Below are 22362 nucleotides of genomic sequence, written 5' to 3'. Positions count from 1 at the left end.
GATCGCGTGCTCTTAGCTCAACGCAGGTGCAGGCCCGTTTATGGCGTTTCAATTAAATCGCTTTTGACCGACGTAGCCGGTCGTTAAACCCTAACATGGCCGTACGCCAACCTAGAAGAGACCGCAAATGTCAGTGTGGGCCAATTAATGGCATTATCGTGAGTTTCCTTCGTTCTTTCACTAGCTTGTGTAATGACAGAATATTAATGTAAATAGGTCAATTTATTGCAATGCTTTTATTTCTAATCAACGTTCATATTTATCGCATATTTATGCGTCTATCAATTATTTTGAAACTTTGTTTATATTTGTAAAGTAGATTGTGTTTTAATTGGTACTGTGAAATTCTAAAATATTATCGCTCAATCTTGTACACAATTATTCAAATTTTGAATAGACATGTCATACTTTTAGATCGAAATAAACTTAGGTAACCTTCGAAAAGGAGGGATTTTTCACAGGAAGGTAGAGGCATTGCACTGCGAAGAGACATAGACTGGTTTGGTATGCGAATATGGCAATACACGTAGGTAGATTATTTAAAAAGGTAGGAAATTATATGACATAACGTTAACAACGCCGGTTTTCTGTAAACCCAAACAAATATTTAAGGTAATTTTATTGCGTTCCTCTCACTTGATTAATGTTACAACCCAAACTATGTCATAAAATAACGACTTCAGGACTTTAGTCTTTAATCCATATGTTTAGTGAAACACAGTTTAAATTTTAAATAGCAAGCAATAATTTGTGTTACGCATTTGTACCGTATGTGACGTCAGTAAGTATCTTACGGTATCCTAAATAAAGCTTAATATTTAACGTTAATATTGACGTCAGCCGTTCCTGACGTTTCAATAAAATCTACTTCAAACAGCGATGACGCGTGTTGGTCGAAATTATGAAGCTTGATCGACGTTAAGATTTAGGGTTTGGTCATAATAATTAAGGCCATTCCACAGTGTGTAATAGTTTTTTCGATTTTTTAAGTTAAAATGTGTCATTTCTAAGTCACTACGGGGCGATTTCAAAAGTAATGTCGGTAGATAGGTATCCCAAAGTAGAAACTCCCAAAAGAAGAATGAAGAAGATTAAACAGGAGACGACGGAGAAATTGTCGAAAAACAAAAAATATATTATCAATTCCTAGATCAGTAAATTAATTTTAGAGTCAATAAATAATAATATTCACTTACCGATAATATTCCAATCTGCTTCCACTGCAATATCTAAAAAAGAAAGGTATTCACATCTGCGTTTCATGTGTATATTATGCCATATTTTTAAAATTAACTTACGTTAATAAATTAAGTTGCTTCGGATCTATCAATCTAAAATCTGTAGTGTAGCTTTTAAATTTATGAATATACGGGGCTTGTTATGCAAATGTTTCTTTATAAGTAACACAAATACAGCCATTTTGAAGGTAGTAGGTTATAATCGATTCCGGCGGCACCACCGCCACACTTGTTTCTGGCTAATAACAGCCGTGTTAAACGCTACGGTGCTCTGGTTAGAAGGGTAAGGGAAACGTAATTTTTCGAGGCATTCCAGCTTAATCCTCAGGGGCAACGACGCGTCAGTGGCCGACCTCAGGGAGGAATGTAATCTTATCTATGTGTACATGAGCAGCATTAACCATTTACCATGAGGTGAACTGCATCCTTAACTGGTACTCCAATACTATTAAAATACGTTGCATTGTGTATTGAAATTACTCTACATATTAATACCTTTTACTAGTATGTCATTAATAGTACTTGTTCTACAGGCTCTCTACTAGATGTGTGGATGGCACAAGTCTTATTAGAGCGTGACCGAAGCGTGAACGGACGGGATTGGGTGTCAGTGTGAACTGACCCTTACAAAGTTAAGTTGTGGTTAGTTGCCAATCATCACGTTAGCGATATTGTATCAAGATACCGCCAAATATAGGGTTACCGTAAAGGGTGAGCTGGGTAATTTTGCATAATTTATGGCTCATCAATTTACGAGTAATTTAAGAAAAAGTTTTGAATACGTAAGTTGATACGATTTTCAACTTTAATGTCTCGGACAGTTTAATTTTAAGTTCGATTTATTAAAAAAAAAACAGTTCAGAGACTATAATTTTATAAGCTTCCGTAGTATGTATTGTTAATTGATATAACATTCATACATTTCAGGTTAAATTTTAGTATATGAAAATATATGCGATACGAATAAGTACGTTGTAATAAACGATAAAAAATGTTGTTTAGAATAAATGAAATACGGCATCATATCATTCGTAGATTAATGATAACTCTACACATATTTCACTAGCTATATGTCAAGGGATTAAAAAACAATATTTTATAATAACTGTAAACTTAACTTAATTTCTTGTGCTTCAAAAACTTCATATACCTATAAACGATAAAATGTTCCTTTAAAGTATTCGGTAAAATTTTTCAAAAAGCAAAACAAATATCCTATATCTCCAATCCATTAAAATACTCTATTATTATTTTAAGATAAACCCAGCGAAAATAATCTTATTTCCTAAGTTTGCAAATTACGTAACTATTTATAATTCTGACATAATCATTTCTATACATATGAATTTAAAACACACAATATTATTTAGACATTAATGTAAAAAATATGCAAAATGCGTCTTGAATAATAGATTTAAAGTGGCACTTTATTCTAATTTTGAGAGCTATGTCGGTTAAAAATAATGGTTATAATTAATAATGATTGCATTAGTAATGGTCATTTAATTTAAGTGTCAAAGTACAGTTACGAAGGTGGTAGAACCCCTTGTGGTTTGACTCCGGCGGCACCACCGCCACACCTATTTCTGCTTTATAACAGCAGTGTTAGGTGCTGCTGTGTTCCGTTTTGAAGGGTGTGGTAAGGAAGACATAGTTTTCCGAAGCGTTCCAGCTTAGTCCTCAGGGGTAGCGGCGCATCTGTGGCCGACCTCAGGTAGAAGTATCTAATCGTATCTGGGGTTGATTACTGATGTCCATGGGCGGCAGTAGCCACTTACCATCAGGTGGACTGCATGCTCGTCTGCTACTCCTATATTATAAAAAAAGAAACAAAAGTAAAGTATTTCTTTAATGCGATAAAGAATATATTTAAACGTGCAATATGTTGCACTAATTACTTGTAATTCCACGTTTGTAAATACCCTTAATAGGTGCTATAAGTATAGAATTATAAGCAACATTAAACACATCACTCCTACTGCAGAAACAAGTCACCTAAGACACATATGAACTTTCAAGTTTTTCCTCTCAGGCCCTTTGTAGGAGCCGCCTTAACTACTCCTGTCAGCGAGTAACTATTAAGCGATGACTTACAAAATGTGAATAAAATAAATATTAAAGATCAAATTAGCGATTTTAATTTTTGTTTTGTCATTTCATAGACATTTTTTTAATATCAAAATACATATTATTTTCTTGAAATGTAGGTGTAATATTGTACTCACGTTTTTTAAGTCTTCTGTAGTCTCGGCAACTTCGAGATTAAATTCAAAAGACTGGAAGCAACGTCTTTCAGCAAACTCATCTACTATCTTTACTGCAGTTGCCATCACCATATCCACAGCCAGATGCGATATCTTAAACAAAACCATTTTTAAAGCAATTATGAAAAAGTGCATGTCGCACATTTTAAATGTAGATGGAATTCAACACTAGTATCATGGCTACTTCTGCCTCACAACATCAGCTGATGTTACGCCTTTCTATATAGTAGCAAGGGGTAGAGTCGTAGGACATACATAATGAATAGTATATTTCTGTTTCATATAAGATACTATATTTACTCGCAAACAGTACGCCAAGAACCTATTCAAGCCAATCTCAAAATTTCTCGACTAACGATCGCCGCCATAATGTTTAGAGCCCGTTGGAAGAACCATTCAAAGAATTGTAGTTTTTACGATTATTATGAGATTCCTGAGGATAATTATTTTCGATTTAATGCGTGGAAACACAAAGTCAGCTCATGGTATTAAACCATTTTATTTTAATTAAACGATTAACTGGTATAATCGGATTGCTTTATACAGCGTTCTAAATATCTTAGGGACAGAGCGCACTGCGTTTAAAATAGGCCTTTTTTAATAAACTCACTATCACAGCATCACACAGACAATACTATCAGTGTCTTTTTAGACGATGAAAATTATTATTTCAAATATTTTTAAAATTTTAATCATTACTTAATAAAAATAAACTACTACTTATATTTTCATTTTTAACACTAGCTGAAAAATAATACTGGCACTCGTAAAGAGAAAATAGAACAACAGTAAAAAGTCTAAGATCTGATGTTCTTTGTTTTGTCGAAACTTTTACTACGTAATAGTCAGTGTTTTATTATAAAACATCATGACATTGGTGAATATTTTTACAAACTTTATTGACTAGTTTTTATCACGCGATTGTATTACCTCAGCATGTAAGTAGTATGAGACATCGTTACGCTAAAAAAGAACTAAGAAAAGTTTTCTAATCTTTCAATTTAAAACTTCACAGACCTTGGCGAAGCTTTTATTTAAAACTTCCAGACTTGGAGCTTTTACCATGATGTCTTTCTGCACCATTTAAGCAAGTTATAATTAATTCCTTTAAAAAGTCTGAAATATTCCTTTCATTAATCGGACGCTTGTTCCTGGGACTGGCACCTCAGATCCACGAGTTTATACCTGCTAGGCATAGATGTAGTATAAAATGTCATTGTTGCTAGGCTTATTTTTTTTTGCATATTTTGCACTAAAGCACTGTCACTTAATATTACTAACGTCTATCAATGCAACGAGATGCGGCTTCTGAAGAGAAAGGTTTTATCTAATCTTTATAAACAATGTCTGAAGTTGATTTTATGTTAAGGAAAAAACATTCTTATATCAATATTATAAGAGCTGGTTTATTCCATGTTCCATTTACATACAATTCTAGTCTAGACGGGAAATTGCTGAAAATGTAGCCGTGTAAATAATTAATATTTACAACCACAGAGAACGACTAAATAAAAATCAATTTCTTACTTTTATACAGTTTTAAAAGCATAACACTGTTCGGGGCAATTTAAAACGTAAATGTTTAACACTAAGTTATAAAATGATTAGAAAGTGTAAAAATACTTGTTGTTTCTTAAGGATTTGATAAATCAAGTACGTTTGAACCGTAGTCCAAAGAGATAACGCAGTTTCTTTAACCATAAGACTACGTTATTAGTCTTACCAAGTTATTACAAACATTTTTTTATATTGTAGGAATAAACGGGTATATTGGCTATTATTACTACTTTGTTATCAATTTGTTCAAACTTAAACGTTTGTCGTTATCGTGTCGTGATGAACGAAAGCGCACTAAATCTTGCGATGATTTCTCGTTTGCGGTTTCTCTAAAATCGCGCTAAATAGTGACATGTGTAGAGGCAACGGAAGCAAATAGAAAGCGAATTTAGATGTGCAAATATTTAACGAAAGCCAATACGAAAAATATTGTCGAGTACTTATAAAAAACAACAAATTTGACGCTAAATTAGATGCAAATTTATACGGAGATCATTAATCGTCGCTTAACTTTTACTTATTTGTGTGCCATAAAATATATTATGGCGTTTATGCAAATGTGTAAATCTGAATAACGATTTTAATCCTTGTTGTTTTATTTTGTTTCAATGATAATGAATAAAGTTGAGTGTTAAAAGGAGGAAACTATTAACGTAAATAGTATTATGCCATCAAAAACAATGCTTGTAAAAAGATCCAAGTCTCGCCATTCAATTCTTCTACCGTAAAAAGTCTTGAGATCTATGTAATACCAAGCCGGTAATGTATGCAGTCCCTACTTAAGGGACCTTCTGTCTTAAGGTATTATCTCACTATCTAACCTAACAACATCTCATGGGACCATACCAATTTTAAAAATCTTTTATGTTCTAAATAAATTAACGTGGCAATCGTACTGCAAGTCACATTGTGCTTTCATCTTATCATATCGCATCACACAAGTACGATTGCCACGTCAATTTATTTAGAACATAAAATATTTTTAAAATTGGTATGGTCCCATGAGATGTTGTTAGGTTAGATAGTGAGATAATACCTTAAGACAGAAGGTCCCTTAAGTAGGGACTGCATACATTACCGGCTTGGTATTACATAGATCTCAAGACTTTTTACGGTAGAAGAATTGAATGGCGAGACTTGGATCTTTTTACAAGCATTGTTTTTGATGGCATCTCATTCCTTTTTGTAGATATTTCTACTCTTTTCCTTTCCGGTACCTTCCACTAGTTGAATCTCAACAACAGATTCTTTAAAGGCAATTAAATTGTTTAGGTAGTCTTTGTAGTTATGTAAATAATCTTGCCATTCATCATCACTTTCATTCGAACATGACAATAAATTAAATCTAAAAAAGTTACTATTTTGAGAACTGAAATTATGCCCGTTATCCTCAGGAAAAACATCTTCTAAAAACATCTCTACTGATTGTGATTTATTTATTTATTTATTGGGATTTAACGTGTCTTCGTATTAAATAATCGACATCCCTTACTTTCTTCTGAATATCCGACAAAAATCATTGGTAATCTTTCACTGACTTCGTCGGACTCCGGTTTTTGATATAAACCACAGTATTTACTGCTCTTGCTCAAATTCGTTTCAATTTATAATAGACTTCTGACTTCTGAAATGAAATGAAATATTTATTTAATAATGATAACATTCGTTTTAGACTTCTCGCATATACAATAATAGTTCTGTTAGCTGTTTCAACCACAACAATTTGTTTAGGGGTATACAGTATCGCCTTCTAATGTAGAATTCCATTTGTTGATAAGAAAATATTGAAAGCTCTATTACAAAATATCGTCCCACCATCTGATCTCATACATTTGTTCGACTTGCTAGTTCCTTTTTCAACACTTTATATTTTGGAAATTTCTTAAAGACTCACTCTTATGTTTTAGAAAATAAACATTCATCGTGTCATTCGAGAATAATAGTCGATAAATAATAACATGTACCTTGAACCGTTGAGTGAACTAGCTTCCATGGGACTACATAAATCTGTATGTACGATCTCCAGTATATCGTTCGTTCGCGTTCAGAGGTTTGGAAATGGTTTCTTACTAGTCGTCATATCCGTCGGTAATGTTCACATTATCAAGACCAGTCATAATATTCTTTAAAATTCGCATATATTCCGGATTAATATGGGCTAGTCTTCTATGCCAATATTTATTTGACATTGTCAAATTACATATCGGTGATTTGACAAATTGTATATATACCATTTACGTTGTGGCCAGTTGCGATAATAATATCCATAGAGTTACTAATAGTGCAACCGTTTTTCAAGAAATTAACAGTAAATCCTTTTTCAGTAAGTTTACTCACCGCTAACAAATTCATACTTAAAATTATTTATATTAGAAAGGTTTCTTATAATAATTTCCACGTTTTTTCCGGGTAGGTACTAACACAAAATAAAAACTAACAGAAGTTAATCTTCATACAAAGTGGGCTGGAGTAACGCACACGTAGACACCACTTACCGACTCGTTATCTCGGGGGGACTCGAGCGCATACGTGCGCGACTGTCAGTTCATTTCTGACACGCGTTTGTAACTGTTTTGTACAAGCAATGGAGCAAAAAAAAAATACCCTAATTGTGCAATGGACGGTTGTTTAAATTCAACGTTAAACTGTGGATTTTCGTTTTTTTATAGCTATCAATTATCAAGCCACTAGGAGCTGATATTTTTGGTGATAATGGCAAGAATATGTTATAAAGTGGATATCTAAGCTCGATTTATATAACAGTTTCCTATTTCGAATCATTTGAAACGAACTTAACTAAATTTTTGTAATATTGCGTTGAAATGTTACGTACCTAATATTACGTAAGTTGAAAACATGATTTTCTGTTCGTATATATATTGGTTTGTCTTTAATGCCATTTGGTAGGTTTATGTCTAAAACGGATAGGGCAAAAGGAATTGTGTAAATTAGGGTAATCCGTTTAGAACTTATTAGGGATTTACTATTGTGAACATTGTAATTTTTTATGTGCTTACATATAAAAAATATTTTCATAGACATTTATTTATGCTCAATAAGGCCGAAAGGAGATGTTTCAAAATGTATGGGCTCCCGGCCACCTTTTGTACACTATATTAAAAATTAAGAAAACTTGCAAAGAAGGGGGTTAATTTTCTTCAAATCATGTTCGTTTAATTGTTAAAAAACAATAATTTACACGTAAACTTGCAACACAACAGTGGAAAAACATCATGGCGGTAGTGATTACCGTAATAATGTCATCTGTCATTCTATTTTAACTTACTATATACATTATATACTTTTTAATATATTTTTTACGCGAATGGGCGTAGATATATAAACATTATATTGTGTGTATTGAGAAACAAGGCCTATATTTGATAAACATTAATTATATTTACTTTCATAAATCTTGACTTAAAACAAACATACCAAAATATGTACTTTTATACCAATTTATTTTAGTTAAAACATTTAAGTGTGTAAATAAAACAACTTTAAGTACACATTTGATCATATTTTACTTACTCTTCACTTAGATACATTATTTATTCATTTTAAATATCTTCCCTTATCAATATTTTCATCCTGTGACGAGCTCAGCCCAAACATCAAACAATGGGCATAATGTGAGCGCAACTACCTACGAGTACGGTTCGTTGCCCAGCGATGCAGTTGCAATAATAACTGATTATTTTGTCATCCCAAGAATGTCCTTGTCTTGCTAATGTAATTATCTAATAAAGAGAAATTTAAAAAGATTAGCTTCTCTAGTTTAAAATTATTTACGATTATTTCACGATTAATACAACAACTGATGTATATTTTACCTGATGATATTGAATCCTTGTCAACACAATCCACAGCGATCGCACGAAAATCACAAGAATCCATAAAACATAATCTGGGTAAACAAGTAAGGTAGAATCACTCCATAATCGTAAGCAGCACAGAGCAGAAACATATTCAGGATTAAAATGGAATCTTCTCATCAGTACCTACATATTTATTCAACGTTTACATTGGAGTCCACTATTATAATATGTATATATCCACTTTTACGCATATCAAATTGACAACTTCTTCTTTTTTAATTTGACATGTCATTTACATCTATAAAACCAGATACTATTTAAAAGGTGGTTTTGTTATTATTATTATAAATAATTAATTAAATTTAGAAATAATGATGGGATACCCAAAACAAAAGCCAGGTTGTAAAGTACTAAGGTAACAATAACTTTACGACAAAAACAGCGAAATACAGAATTACCGACATCCAAAGAGTATAGTAACCTATGTGTGGGGTACACATAGGTTCCCGACATCGACAGTTTTGAAAACTTTACATTGACAGTATTCCGCCATATTTAATATTTCAATGAGGATTGCTTATTTTAAATATTTTTAAACACGAATACTTTAGGTTATCAAAATATATGTGTATTTTTCTTCAATTATACAAATTATTCGTGTTTTTTAGTTATAATGTACATGAGATGGCCGAAAATGAAACATCTCCTTTGCCTAAACACTTGTTTCCTTGGAAACAAACTTATTATTATTTTATAATGCGGTGACAGTTGCTAAACCTCACGACACTTATTGTATTTTGTGTATGTTACCGTTAGATTGTAGAATACGTTAGCATACACATTAACTAGGCTTAAGATTAGCTAGAAAATATGCAGATTAACTATGTAGTTAAAATTCGAAACATCTTTTCAGACTTGTTCTTAAAACACATGCCTTTTTACGACACGACGACGTATCGTGACACATAGCGACATCGTGCCGCAAAGCGATATTGTTTCGTGAAAATATACAATGTTTGTCGTAAATTCATGACACGACGATGCATCATGGCATGCACGGGTCGACGTCAAGGGGTGAAAATTGATACAATCTTCGTTTTGTACTTTAGGTAGTGGGCAAGCTATCTGCTTTTTAACTGATTTAGGCACATTAGCCGTAACATCTAGTTTTTTTCTCATGACATTTGTCAGAAATTCGGAATGTTTTTGATATTATATAACTTTTTAGGGTTCCATACCCAAAGGGTAAAAACGGAACCCTATTTCTAAGCTGTCCGTTTGTCTGTCTGACATAGAGCTCTATTTCTGGAACCTTAATAGATAGAAATTTAAATTTTTTACGGATTATGTATAATGGTGGCCGCTTTAACAATAAGTACTAAAAGTAAAAAGAAAAACTTTCAAAAAAGTGTGTGTGTGTCAGCTACGACGCACGATTGGAGTTTACTCCTTACGAACGATAATTATGATTATCGAATAGAAAAAAGGGTAAATGAACGCATCTGCTAAAATGATAAGAGAAACAAACATATATCTGTAATTATTCGGATTATTTATATTACTTCAATAATGCGTATTACATAAAGTATGTTACAAAATAATATAAATAATAATAATATATAGATGTCTACAATAGATGCTACTATATGCATTTATTATACAGCATGCATACCCTGTACTCGGCAGCAGTATACAAGTTGTGGCAGAACTTCGTAATACGCAGGCGCGCAACACACACGTACAAACATACGCACACATTCAACTCTCAGACTGGAGGTAGTGAACTATACAGTGAGACTACGAAGTATCGCGCAAAGAGGAGACCCCGAGAATGAGATACGCCGTGTAATGTATTCCATCTCATTCTTTTACACGTTCAATCCTACAGGTATACATATATGTTTGTCTCTTTCTACGTAACGCCTCAACTTTTCGTGTTACACTTGATTTTACTCCTCATAAAATTTCCGTACCGGGCCTTATAACTCAAATCGTTTCTTAAGGAGTAAACTCCAAAAAACTTTCAAATAAAGGAGAGTTGCCATACAAGGAGGAAATCTTTAAAAGGTACTCGACGACGTGAGAGTGACGCCGGGTTATGTGGGACTTTAGCCGCACTAAAATCCTCCGGTGGCCGTCCTCAACGTTTGTTGGAGAACTCCGGGATCTCCGACTGAACGTAACAGAAGTCCTTTAAGCGCGATGCCCCGATCGAGCTCTGCCCTGGGAGAACAGTTTTCGCTCCTCCTAAACTATCCGGTGTTCACGACGGTATGCGACTACACATACCGCCGTCCTTCCCGGGGACACTTATTGGACGTTTCCAGCTCTCTCTTGCCACTCCCAACTCCGGAAGCCCCCTTGTAGTCGCTTCTTACGACAGGCACGGGATATCGTATCTAACCCTTTTTTAGTCCAGGAACTACAGAGACAAACATATAAGGACCTGCTATTTTTTAGCGTTTTTCATTTGAAATGTTCACAATGCATTATATGGCTGCTATAACATCAATTAGTAAAAATAAAAATAAAATAAACAAATATTTTTGTGGTACGGAACCCTCAGTGTACGAGTTCGATTCGCACTTCACCCATTATTTGAATTGAATTTAAATTGAAGTTGGAATTGAAAACGTCTTTTGTCTCGAGAATAAAAACAATTGACGTCGCCTGTAATAGTAGGGGAGCCCAAGACGGGATTTCGAGAGTGACTCGAACGCGGCAGATTAAAATATGGGAGATACCTTACATCCTATAGAGTATCTTAAACTATCCATTTGGGGGATTCAACCAGGGAAGTCCATCAGACTATTAATAAAAAATCTGGAGGCACGGCAGTGCCTCCGCCAAGTCGAGCCAAAAGAAGCGGCACGGCCGTACCATACTTTTCCCGAAGCAATTCGGCCCATTTTTGACCCCCTGTAACTTCGTTGCATATGAAGCTAGAAGCCTGAATTTTCAGGAGCCAAGCAAGCATTGTATAGACACGGTACATTTCAAATTTCATTCAATTTGAACCAGTAGTTTAAGAATTACAAGTAGTTAAAGTTCGTAATTTTGTCACTCACTCACTGACTGACTGACCGATCATCAAAAGTTTAAGGCACTTCCAGCAGACATAGAAGGTTGAAATTGAGAATACAATTAGTGTTTAGTATATAACTCATGGAAAAACTAAAATATTTTGCAATTTCTGTCCAGTTATCTAGATACACCAACTACATTAAATAACTTTGTATCCTATATAAGTTATATAGGATTACAAAGTTACATTTGCAGTTAATGAATCTGTGTTTCTGTCCGCGAAATGTACGAGTAGTAGGGGAGCCCATGATGTTAAATGGGTAGAAACTCGAGTGTCAATAGGACGTATATATGGGCGCAAATCAGTATCTTATGTTTATATTATAACATTTAATGTTTAAAATAATTATTTATGGGTGTAAATCTGTATCTTACGTTTATATTATAATATTTAATGTTTAAAATAATTATTCGTAATTACAATACTGTTATTGATCTAACCTCAATGTTTATTGTTTTATAAACAAAACTTAGTTTAATTTGCATCCTACTAGTAGCGCCCTCTTTTGGCGATTTATGAAAACTTGTAATGAATGTTTGCGTGTTGTAACGCGCTTGTTTATTAAAACAAATATAATTTGTGTAAGATAAATTATTTGGAGTAACATAAAATTCATTATAATATTAATTTTTATTATGTCAATTTTGATTGTCAATGTGGAATTAATATTTAGATTAAAATATGGACAATTTCCGGTAGTACTTCAAAACACTTTGTTAGTCATACCAAATAAATTATGTAAATTATAATAATATTAAAATACTTATTCTCGTATTTTTAAAACAATATTTTCAATATAATGTTATTTTATTAACAGTTAAATTTATTGTGAATCACGTCACTTGTTATAACAAAACAAGTGATGTGAGGTAGTTCTTATGCTGTTTGTCACTCGAGTAGTATTTAAGTCCACGCGCTGGTAGAGCGTGGTACATTCGCATTTAATCAGTCTTGTAAGCCGTTACTCTGCTCGAATTGTAAATAAAAGTGAATAAAAGTGATTCTTATATTAAAGTCGTTTCGTTCAGTTTATTAATAAAGTGCGGTATTTGGGTTATCGCCGATATATACGATTGTGTAGATTACACAGTGAAGAAAAGGTTGTGTGATATTTTTCGATTCACCGTGGGAATAGTTTCTAGATGATTCGAAAAATGTAAAAAGCAGAGTCAGACATACTCAAGGCGCGGCAGGTTAGTGATAGAGTATATATCTCTGATGCCGGAAATATGTTTATCTGCTGGTTTGCATAGGGGGACAGCCATACGAGAGGTAAAAATGGAAAAAAAAGTAACCAGCACATTAGATTTGATCTTGACACACTCGAGGGCGTAAGATTATTATACAGGAAATTCCAGCTGATGTTTTACTTATCATAACCCTTCATCTGACGATTTAGTGGAGGGGTTTTTTATACTGACGATTTGAAAAAAAAAATAGAATGAGAATATATAAAGAATAATGTATTTTCCATAAAATTTGCCTTTTCCTTTAGTTTGTTGTACACCATTACTTTCCAGGGATCCATGCTAATAAATGGCGCTATCAGTAAGTGCATATTTTCTAGCATAATATCCTTTGTATTAAAAAAATTACCGCGTATCTCCAGTATGTCCAGGTACAGATTTTTTGCAACCTTATTACTCCCTAACGCCGCCCTCAAACCATCAGATTATAAATTTATTGTTTTCAGCATGTAATTAAGCTAATATAGATAATACGATTTTTTATTAATAGTCTGATGGACTTCCCTGGTTGAATCCCCCAAATGGATAGTTTAAGATACTCTATAGGATGTAAGGTATCTCCCATATTTTAATCTGCCGCGTTCGAGTCACTCTCGAAATCCCGTCTTGGGCTCCCCTACTATTACAGGCGACGTCAATTGTTTTTATTCTCGAGACAAAAGACGTTTTCAATTCCAACTTCAATTTAAATTCAATTCAAATAATGGGTGAAGTGCGAATCGAACTCGTACACTGAGGGTTCCGTACCACAAAAATATTTGTTTATTTTATTTTTATTTTTACTAATTGATGTTATAGCAGCCATATAATGCATTGTGAACATTTCAAATGAAAAACGCTAAAAAATAGCAGGTCCTTATATGTTTGTCTCTGTAGTTCCTGGACTAAAAAAGGGTTAGATACGATATCCCGTGCCTGTCGTAAGAAGCGACTACAAGGGGGCTTCCGGAGTTGGGAGTGGCAAGAGAGAGCTGGAAACGTCCAATAAGTGTCCCCGGGAAGGACGGCGGTATGTGTAGTCGCATACCGTCGTGAACACCGGATAGTTTAGGAGGAGCGAAAACTGTTCTCCCAGGGCAGAGCTCGATCGGGGCATCGCGCTTAAAGGACTTCTGTTACGTTCAGTCGGAGATCCCGGAGTTCTCCAACAAACGTTGAGGACGGCCACCGGAGGATTTTAGTGCGGCTAAAGTCCCACATAACCCGGCGTCACTCTCACGTCGTCGAGTACCTTTTAAAGATTTCCTCCTTGTATGGCAACTCTCCTTTATTTGAAAGTTTTTTGGAGTTTACTCCTTAAGAAACGATTTGAGTTATAAGGCCCGGTACGGAAATTTTATGAGGAGTAAAATCAAGTGTAACACGAAAAGTTGAGGCGTTACGTAGAAAGAGACAAACATATATGTATACCTGTAGGATTGAACGTGTAAAAGAATGAGATGGAATACATTACACGGCGTATCTCATTCTCGGGGTCTCCTCTTTGCGCGATACTTCGTAGTCTCACTGTATAGTTCACTACCTCCAGTCTGAGAGTTGAATGTGTGCGTATGTTTGTACGTGTGTGTTGCGCGCCTGCGTATTACGAAGTTCTGCCACAACTTGTATACTGCTGCCGAGTACAGGGTATGCATGCTGTATAATAAATGCATATAGTAGCATCTATTGTAGACATCTAGTTATTATTATTATTTATATTATTTTGTAACATACTTTATGTAATACGCATTATTGAAGTAATATAAATAATCCGAATAATTACAGATATATGTTTGTTTCTCTTATCATTTTAGCAGATGCGTTCATTTACCCTTTTTTCTATTCGATAATCATAATTATCGTTCGTAAGGAGTAAACTCCAATCGTGCGTCGTAGCTGACACACACACACTTTTTTGAAAGTTTTTCTTTTTACTTTTAGTACTTATTGTTAAAGCGGCCACCATTATACATAATCCGTAAAAAATTTAAATTTCTATCTATTAAGGTTCCAGAAATAGAGCTCTATGTCAGACAGACAAACGGACAGCTTAGAAATAGGGTTCCGTTTTTACCCTTTGGGTATGGAACCCTAAAAAGTTATATAATATCAAAAACATTCCGAATTTCTGACAAATGTCATGAGAAAAAAACTAGATGTTACGGCTAATGTGCCTAAATCAGTTAAAAAGCAGATAGCTTGCCCACTACCTAAAGTACAAAACGAAGATTGTATCAATTTTCACCCCTTGACGTCGACCCGTGCATGCCATGATGCATCGTCGTGTCATGAATTTACGACAAACATTGTATATTTTCACGAAACAATATCGCTTTGCGGCACGATGTCGCTATGTGTCACGATACGTCGTCGTGTCGTAAAAAGGCATGTGTTTTAAGAACAAGTCTGAAAAGATGTTTCGAATTTTAACTACATAGTTAATCTGCATATTTTCTAGCTAATCTTAAGCCTAGTTAATGTGTATGCTAACGTATTCTACAATCTAACGGTAACATACACAAAATACAATAAGTGTCGTGAGGTTTAGCAACTGTCACCGCATTATAAAATAATAATAAGTTTGTTTCCAAGGAAACAAGTGTTTAGGCAAAGGAGATGTTTCATTTTCGGCCATCTCATGTACATTATAACTAAAAAACACGAATAATTTGTATAATTGAAGAAAAATACACATATATTTTGATAACCTAAAGTATTCGTGTTTAAAAATATTTAAAATAAGCAATCCTCATTGAAATATTAAATATGGCGGAATACTGTCAATGTAAAGTTTTCAAAACTGTCGATGTCGGGAACCTATGTGTACCCCACACATAGGTTACTATACTCTTTGGATGTCGGTAATTCTGTATTTCGCTGTTTTTGTCGTAAAGTTATTGTTACCTTAGTACTTTACAACCTGGCTTTTGTTTTGGGTATCCCATCATTATTTCTAAATTTAATTAATTATTTATAATAATAATAACAAAACCACCTTTTAAATAGTATCTGGTTTTATAGATGTAAATGACATGTCAAATTAAAAAAGAAGAAGTTGTCAATTTGATATGCGTAAAAGTGGATATATACATATTATAATAGTGGACTCCAATGTAAACGTTGAATAAATATGTAGGTACTGATGAGAAGATTCCATTTTAATCCTGAATATGTTTCTGCTCTGTGCTGCTTACGATTATGGAGTGATTCTACCTTACTTGTTTACCCAGATTATGTTTTATGGATTCTTGTGATTTTCGTGCGATCGCTGTGGATTGTGTTGACAAGGATTCAATATCATCAGGTAAAATATACATCAGTTGTTGTATTAATCGTGAAATAATCGTAAATAATTTTAAACTAGAGAAGCTAATCTTTTTAAATTTCTCTTTATTAGATAATTACATTAGCAAGACAAGGACATTCTTGGGATGACAAAATAATCAGTTATTATTGCAACTGCATCGCTGGGCAACGAACCGTACTCGTAGGTAGTTGCGCTCACATTATGCCCATTGTTTGATGTTTGGGCTGAGCTCGTCACAGGATGAAAATATTGATAAGGGAAGATATTTAAAATGAATAAATAATGTATCTAAGTGAAGAGTAAGTAAAATATGATCAAATGTGTACTTAAAGTTGTTTTATTTACACACTTAAATGTTTTAACTAAAATAAATTGGTATAAAAGTACATATTTTGGTATGTTTGTTTTAAGTCAAGATTTATGAAAGTAAATATAATTAATGTTTATCAAATATAGGCCTTGTTTCTCAATACACACAATATAATGTTTATATATCTACGCCCATTCGCGTAAAAAATATATTAAAAAGTATATAATGTATATAGTAAGTTAAAATAGAATGACAGATGACATTATTACGGTAATCACTACCGCCATGATGTTTTTCCACTGTTGTGTTGCAAGTTTACGTGTAAATTATTGTTTTTTAACAATTAAACGAACATGATTTGAAGAAAATTAACCCCCTTCTTTGCAAGTTTTCTTAATTTTTAATATAGTGTACAAAAGGTGGCCGGGAGCCCATACATTTTGAAACATCTCCTTTCGGCCTTATTGAGCATAAATAAATGTCTATGAAAATATTTTTTATATGTAAGCACATAAAAAATTACAATGTTCACAATAGAAAATCCCTAATAAGTTCTAAACGGATTACCCTAATTTACACAATTCCTTTTGCCCTATCCGTTTTAGACATAAACCTACCAAATGGCATTAAAGACAAACCAATATATATACGAACAGAAAATCATGTTTTCAACTTACGTAATATTAGGTACGTAACATTTCAACGCAATATTACAAAAATTTAGTTAAGTTCGTTTCAAATGATTCGAAATAGGAAACTGTTATATAAATCGAGCTTAGATATCCACTTTATAACATATTCTTGCCATTATCACCAAAAATATCAGCTCCTAGTGGCTTGATAATTGATAGCTATAAAAAAACGAAAATCCACAGTTTAACGTTGAATTTAAACAACCGTCCATTGCACAATTAGGGTATTTTTTTTTTGCTCCATTGCTTGTACAAAACAGTTACAAACGCGTGTCAGAAATGAACTGACAGTCGCGCACGTATGCGCTCGAGTCCCCCCGAGATAACGAGTCGGTAAGTGGTGTCTACGTGTGCGTTACTCCAGCCCACTTTGTATGAAGATTAACTTCTGTTAGTTTTTATTTTGTGTTAGTACCTACCCGGAAAAAACGTGGAAATTATTATAAGAAACCTTTCTAATATAAATAATTTTAAGTATGAATTTGTTAGCGGTGAGTAAACTTACTGAAAAAGGATTTACTGTTAATTTCTTGAAAAACGGTTGCACTATTAGTAACTCTATGGATATTATTATCGCAACTGGCCACAACGTAAATGGTATATATACAATTTGTCAAATCACCGATATGTAATTTGACAATGTCAAATAAATATTGGCATAGAAGACTAGCCCATATTAATCCGGAATATATGCGAATTTTAAAGAATATTATGACTGGTCTTGATAATGTGAACATTACCGACGGATATGACGACTAGTAAGAAACCATTTCCAAACCTCTGAACGCGAACGAACGATATACTGGAGATCGTACATACAGATTTATGTAGTCCCATGGAAGCTAGTTCACTCAACGGTTCAAGGTACATGTTATTATTTATCGACTATTATTCTCGAATGACACGATGAATGTTTATTTTCTAAAACATAAGAGTGAGTCTTTAAGAAATTTCCAAAATATAAAGTGTTGAAAAAGGAACTAGCAAGTCGAACAAATGTATGAGATCAGATGGTGGGACGATATTTTGTAATAGAGCTTTCAATATTTTCTTATCAACAAATGGAATTCTACATTAGAAGGCGATACTGTATACCCCTAAACAAATTGTTGTGGTTGAAACAGCTAACAGAACTATTATTGTATATGCGAGAAGTCTAAAACGAATGTTATCATTATTAAATAAATATTTCATTTCATTTCAGAAGTCAGAAGTCTATTATAAATTGAAACGAATTTGAGCAAGAGCAGTAAATACTGTGGTTTATATCAAAAACCGGAGTCCGACGAAGTCAGTGAAAGATTACCAATGATTTTTGTCGGATATTCAGAAGAAAGTAAGGGATGTCGATTATTTAATACGAAGACACGTTAAATCCCAATAAATAAATAAATAAATCACAATCAGTAGAGATGTTTTTAGAAGATGTTTTTCCTGAGGATAACGGGCATAATTTCAGTTCTCAAAATAGTAACTTTTTTAGATTTAATTTATTGTCATGTTCGAATGAAAGTGATGATGAATGGCAAGATTATTTACATAACTACAAAGACTACCTAAACAATTTAATTGCCTTTAAAGAATCTGTTGTTGAGATTCAACTAGTGGAAGGTACCGGAAAGGAAAAGAGTAGAAATATCTACAAAAAGGAATGAGATGCCATCAAAAACAATGCTTGTAAAAAGATCCAAGTCTCGCCATTCAATTCTTCTACCGTAAAAAGTCTTGAGATCTATGTAATACCAAGCCGGTAATGTATGCAGTCCCTACTTAAGGGACCTTCTGTCTTAAGGTATTATCTCACTATCTAACCTAACAACATCTCATGGGACCATACCAATTTTAAAAATATTTTATGTTCTAAATAAATTGACGTGGCAATCGTACTTGTGTGATGCGATATGATAAGATGAAAGCACAATGTGACTTGCAGTACGATTGCCACGTTAATTTATTTAGAACATAAAAGATTTTTAAAATTGGTATGGTCCCATGAGATGTTGTTAGGTTAGATAGTGAGATAATACCTTAAGACAGAAGGTCCCTTAAGTAGGGACTGCATACATTACCGGCTTGGTATTACATAGATCTCAAGACTTTTTACGGTAGAAGAATTGAATGGCGAGACTTGGATCTTTTTACAAGCATTGTTTTTGATGGCATCGTATTATCTATATTAGCTTAATTACATGCTGAAAACAATAAATTTATAATCTGATGGTTTGAGGGCGGCGTTAGGGAGTAATAAGGTTGCAAAAAATCTGTACCTGGACATACTGGAGATACGCGGTAATTTTTTTAATACAAAGGATATTATGCTAGAAAATATGCACTTACTGATAGCGCCATTTATTAGCATGGATCCCTGGAAAGTAATGGTGTACAACAAACTAAAGGAAAAGGCAAATTTTATGGAAAATACATTATTCTTTATATATTCTCATTCTATTTTTTTTTTCAAATCGTCAGTATAAAAAACCCCTCCACTAAATCGTCAGATGAAGGGTTATGATAAGTAAAACATCAGCTGGAATTTCCTGTATAATAATCTTACGCCCTCGAGTGTGTCAAGATCAAATCTAATGTGCTGGTTACTTTTTTTTCCATTTTTACCTCTCGTATGGCTGTCCCCCTATGCAAACCAGCAGATAAACATATTTCCGGCATCAGAGATATATACTCTATCACTAACCTGCCGCGCCTTGAGTATGTCTGACTCTGCTTTTTACATTTTTCGAATCATCTAGAAACTATTCCCACGGTGAATCGAAAAATATCACACAACCTTTTCTTCACTGTGTAATCTACACAATCGTATATATCGGCGATAACCCAAATACCGCACTTTATTAATAAACTGAACGAAACGACTTTAATATAAGAATCACTTTTATTCACTTTTATTTACAATTCGAGCAGAGTAACGGCTTACAAGACTGATTAAATGCGAATGTACCACGCTCTACCAGCGCGTGGACTTAAATACTACTCGAGTGACAAACAGCATAAGAACTACCTCACATCACTTGTTTTGTTATAACAAGTGACGTGATTCACAATAAATTTAACTGTTAATAAAATAACATTATATTGAAAATATTGTTTTAAAAATACGAGAATAAGTATTTTAATATTATTATAATTTACATAATTTATTTGGTATGACTAACAAAGTGTTTTGAAGTACTACCGGAAATTGTCCATATTTTAATCTAAATATTAATTCCACATTGACAATCAAAATTGACATAATAAAAATTAATATTATAATGAATTTTATGTTACTCCAAATAATTTATCTTACACAAATTATATTTGTTTTAATAAACAAGCGCGTTACAACACGCAAACATTCATTACAAGTTTTCATAAATCGCCAAAAGAGGGCGCTACTAGTAGGATGCAAATTAAACTAAGTTTTGTTTATAAAACAATAAACATTGAGGTTAGATCAATAACAGTATTGTAATTACGAATAATTATTTTAAACATTAAATATTATAATATAAACGTAAGATACAGATTTACACCCATAAATAATTATTTTAAACATTAAATGTTATAATATAAACATAAGATACTGATTTGCGCCCATATATACGTCCTATTGACACTCGAGTTTCTACCCATTTAACATCATGGGCTCCCCTACTACTCGTACATTTCGCGGACAGAAACACAGATTCATTAACTGCAAATGTAACTTTGTAATCCTATATAACTTATATAGGATACAAAGTTATTTAATGTAGTTGGTGTATCTAGATAACTGGACAGAAATTGCAAAATATTTTAGTTTTTCCATGAGTTATATACTAAACACTAATTGTATTCTCAATTTCAACCTTCTATGTCTGCTGGAAGTGCCTTAAACTTTTGATGATCGGTCAGTCAGTCAGTGAGTGAGTGACAAAATTACGAACTTTAACTACTTGTAATTCTTAAACTACTGGTTCAAATTGAATGAAATTTGAAATGTACCGTGTCTATACAATGCTTGCTTGGCTCCTGAAAATTCAGGCTTCTAGCTTCATATGCAACGAAGTTACAGGGGGTCAAAAATGGGCCGAATTGCTTCGGGAAAAGTATGGTACGGCCGTGCCGCTTCTTTTGGCTCGACTTGGCGGAGGCACTGCCGTGCCTCCAGATTTAAACGGGTCTCTACTATTTAACTGAGAACTCTTTATTATTTGTCTCTGGCGACGCCACGGATATTATTCATTCAGGCTTATTTATATCATGTCGCCAGGTGAATTCACTTGCTGAAGAATTTTGCCAATTCCGTATGCACCATGCCTACGTATTTGGCAGACAGTTCGGGAAACTGCCCGGTATAAATGTGTCCTGAGATTACAATCCGGATCCACAAAAGAATATTATAATTTTCGTAACAATACCTTATGGATCGTAACTGATCTACAAAGCAGCAGTCGAGAATAGAATGCAGCGTGATCGCGACTAGTGGTAATGATTGTTTCTGTCTTACCAGACTCTCCAAACCCAACCAAGCAGTCTTAGCGCTGGTGTTATAAGGCAGAAGTAGGTGTGTTGGCGATACCACCGCAATCTAACAAAGAGTTTTAGCTTTCATATTGCGTGTAGAAGTGAAGCAATGTCTAATTGCTTAACGAGTTTAGTTTTATGATCCTCGCTCAAAATATATGTCTATGAGTTATGACTTGTGTGGGACGTCTTGTCGTGGTGTCAATGTGTTATTAACAATCTCAGTTTTAAAATGTAACTGTTTATTTATTGTAGCAAATAAGTTTTATTAACTATTTTGACATTAATTTATTAGCAAACATTTTTAATTTCCATGGCTTTTTAAAGTAAATAATAATTTTCTTAATGGTTTTGTTTTAATT

General features: G+C 33.6%; 1 protein-coding gene and 1 long non-coding RNA gene across 2 annotated transcripts in view; both read left to right on the top strand.

Moving 5' to 3' along the window:
* Positions 1-22362, top strand: part of LOC140750240 (uncharacterized) — a 343727-nt gene that overhangs the window by 289611 nt on the left and 31754 nt on the right. The gene's annotated exons all lie outside the window — the stretch shown is intronic.
* LOC140750198 (uncharacterized) lies at positions 16129-16820 on the top strand. The gene is made up of 2 exons (XR_012103177.1): positions 16129-16492; positions 16586-16820. It is a non-coding gene; the product is annotated as an uncharacterized LOC140750198 (long non-coding RNA).

This window comes from Epargyreus clarus, unplaced genomic scaffold (assembly GCF_041222505.1).
Source record: "Epargyreus clarus isolate Ecla_fem2 unplaced genomic scaffold, WU_Ecla_fem_2.2 ptg000019l, whole genome shotgun sequence".
Lineage (NCBI taxonomy): Eukaryota > Metazoa > Arthropoda > Insecta > Lepidoptera > Hesperiidae > Epargyreus > Epargyreus clarus.
This window is presented reverse-complemented; position numbering and strand designations above follow the sequence as displayed.